Raw genomic sequence first — 3687 nt, forward strand, 5'->3', positions numbered from 1 at the left:
ATCATATCGTCTAAACTTTACATTATCACAATTTTTCTATTGGTAGCTTGTCTGGAATGCATAGAGAATTTGGCACACGTACTCTGTGGTGCTTTGCACCTATAGATAAAATTATTTCCATTGCTTGAATTATTTTACATATGCATTCAAAGCTAGCGATTAATAAAAACTTAAAACTACATCAATACCCTGCGAGCCACCAAAAAGATTGTCAGAAGTGGGATTCGAACCCACGCCCAGAGAACTGGACTGCGACCTGAACGCAGCGCCTTAGACCGCTCGGCCATCCTGACTTATATTTATTCCATGGCTTACACAATATGTAGGCAATACATACACAATACTACTCAAGCTACCACGAGGTGGCTTGAGGAGTATCGTGTAGATGTATACTATATGTTAAATAAGTAGACCAAACCTCTATTAAAGACATCACGCGACATTTTCTGTTTTTGTTTTTACAGACAATTCGACGCCATGCATATGCACTGCAAAAGGCCGGCGGGCCCTCTTTATTAAAAGTTCTTAGAAATGCTTAGTTGAAAACTTTGTATCAATCTATTACATATTTTTTTAAATCTTTTTAACTGATAATGACAAAGTGGTAGCTTTTGGCAACGTAGTAGGGAATGCACTCGAAAAATAAAGGAACATGTTGTGTACAAAAAAATGCCATTTAATACTCGGCGACACGTTATCCAAAGAAAGTGATTCATACAAGAGATTACATGAGTGTCGTCTTGTTCCCACGAGTCTTGAAGAATATTCCATTTCGACGGAAACACACATTCATAGGTCACAAAAAACGCAGAAGCTTTACGTAAAAGAGCAAAACCAAAAACTGGCGGTTTTGTGTGGAACCAGCGCTGAGGGATGCGAAAATAGCCAGTTTGAGTTAACGCTCAGTAGTTAAATGAACGGAGGTTTTTTGATGAAAGTAAAATAAAGAAATTAGTTCAGATGATTGTCGCTCCCGAAAGAGCAACTCTGTTCTCCACCACCGGTTTCCTTTAATTTTTTGCGGACCTTGAGAGCCTAAAGGTTGCGGCAGTGATCCCTTCCAGAGGCATCGCGTCGACGTCTCGTAAGATTTTTGAAGAACCGGTAGAATCACTTCATCGACATTCAACGAAAACAATTTGCCATGCGGTATTCTCCACCGCTTTCCGTGCCGCAGGAATGAAGCTTCCCAATGAAAGTCGTTGTAAACGTTCGAAAATCCGGTCATACACGGCACATTCTGTCTTGTGTTACCGTGGTGGCTCAAGAAACAAGTCTGTTTCACCTGTGTACAGTTTTAACTGGACAAAAAACAAATGAAACATATAAGTCAAAAATTAATCAAAGGGGGCCAGTTCCTTTCCCTGTTCAACCCGTGGTTTCCCAGGAAGATCTAGTCCCACAAAAGTCACACAGACCGGTTGGCCACAGGAGTTACCCCGAATCGAATCCGGGCATGCCGATGGTCGAGAAAATCTCACTACTATCGAATCCTAATATTGGTTTGATGCAGCTTTCGCATCAGTTCTATCGGCTTACCTCTTCGAGCCCAAATATTTCTTTTCTTTTAGTCTGACTGTTCGTGCGATGTAATTCGTCCGGGGTCTACTTTTAGCTTCTATCTCTCACTTGCCCTTCAACGACTTTATTCATCAGATTATCATGAATCAGAATCTGCCGTAAAAAACAGATTATCCCTTATTTTTTCAGAGCTTTCATTATATGGATAATAAAATATGTGAGCACTTTTCCAGAAAATAGAAAGTTTTGATAATTAACGTTGCTCGTTTCAATTAACGGAGTCATCCTCAGTTACAAGGCAGTTTTCATTAATCTTCATTCTTATTTGCTCATATTTCGTAGAATCTCTTTTTTAATTATTAGATTCTTCCGCTGATTTTCATAATTCACATTTGCAAGCATTGGAAATTTGTTTCCAATCTCCTCTTCACTGGCGATGGTATTGTCCAGGATTCACTACTTAAGAGAAGCACGCCGCTTATGCCAGAGGTAACATCTAATTCATTCTTTTATCTATTGTTTACTTTCGACAATTTCAAAATAATTCAGCCTGAAACAATATTATTATGTGTACACTTATATATATTTTTAATTTTGATGCAGAAAAAAACCTCTTAAGAGTGTTTCCTTCAGGAACGACGAAATGATCGTGGGTGAAAATATACACTACCCAAAAATTTCCTAATGTAACTATTGACGCCCTCTCTAACCCTGACGTGCCATACCAGGGGATCACCGCGGAAACTGAACAGGCATCCAATGCCGAGGGCGGGATTCAAATTTCTAGGGTAGCGAACGTTTCACTAACACTCCGGCCCCAAATCTAATGCGCGAGAATTTCCCAACATTTAATAAATAGGGAAACCCGAAAACTTATTGTCCCCATATTGTTAACTTGTTTTCCCCAAATTTACTTTTCCTCACCAACGGAAAGATGATTGAATTTGACCGTACGAGTTTTAAATTTACCACTTTATGGGCACAAATATTCTACAAATAATTTATTAAGGGTTAAAAATCGTAGTGTACAAAATCATGGAAAGAATGACCCAGAAAAAACCCGCAACCAGAAGACAAAGCAATCTTGCGTTGCCATGAGTGAATTCTACTTTTACCAGAATTAATTTCACGGTAGAGAAAGTGCCAGCATTACGCGAGAGTATGTGAGGAAAAAAATCATAAAAAAGTACATAACCCTCGAACGTTTCATTTACTTTTCCCTTTCAGGAGAGAGTGCGGTTCCATTTTAATCCCTTTCGCCTTTCTCTAGGTAAGCGACGATGGTTAGCGCTGGGCCATGTGTGCATTATCGATCTTTCACTCTCGCTCTTTCACAAACCATTACTTATAGCCGAAAACTGTTTATTTCAAATTTTTTTCATCAATACTGAGTACTAGACAAAAACTTAGTAAAGCTGAAGCTTTATTTAATAATATATGGCTAAATTCTTAGTTCGTCCATTAATATCACTTTCTCTTTTGGAGGCTGGGGCCAAATCTGAAATATAAACCCAAAAGCAAATATGGATCAATGTACAGTGTGAGTCAAACGCCTTCTTGCAAGGGTCTGAAATAAAAACAATCATGACCATTCGTATGAACGCGGTGATTTGCTTATTTTATTAACCAATCAAACCACGGTTATCAACCTTAAGGCTTATATCGTTAGACTTATCACATTAGATTTATGGTAATTAGTACGAATCCATAGGGGGTGTAAAATTCACGAATTGACATTCACGGTTATTTCTTTGAGTAAATAATTAGTTACAAGAATTAATCCTATCTTAGCAACAGTAACCTTGGATATTACTATATAAACTACTAAAGGGCTTCGTCCTTTTTCATTATGATTACCTTAGCTAATTACGTTCCGCAGGTATTGTGTGCAGGCATAAGTACACTAAGTTGTATTATTAGGATTTCTTCGGACGAGGAAGGTTAGTAATTACCACCCTGTCCTTTTAGAGACGGGTATTTCAGGATACTTGTACAATTTGAGTCAGTCGAAGTTGATACTGAAGACTTTCCAAGGTTCAGATCGAAATAATACTGAAAGAAGGCCACGCGATAGCCGGAAATTTAAAAAAGAAATAAGCAAAAGATTTTACCTTCACACCAAAATGCAACGCGGTGAGGAAATTGAAGCAGAACACAGAATGAGAT

General features: G+C 38.3%; 1 non-coding gene across 1 annotated transcript; it reads right to left on the reverse strand.

The window, feature by feature from the left end:
- Positions 1-209: 209 nt before the first annotated feature.
- On the reverse strand, positions 210-293 carry TRNAL-CAG (transfer RNA leucine (anticodon CAG)). Its single transcript has one exon. It is a non-coding gene; the product is annotated as a tRNA-Leu (tRNA).
- Between the last annotated feature and the right edge of the window lie 3394 nt (positions 294-3687).

This window comes from Hetaerina americana, unplaced genomic scaffold (genome assembly GCF_022747635.1).
Source record: "Hetaerina americana unplaced genomic scaffold, ioHetAmer1.1.p SCAF_11, whole genome shotgun sequence".
In the NCBI taxonomy this organism is placed as follows: domain Eukaryota; kingdom Metazoa; phylum Arthropoda; class Insecta; order Odonata; family Calopterygidae; genus Hetaerina; species Hetaerina americana.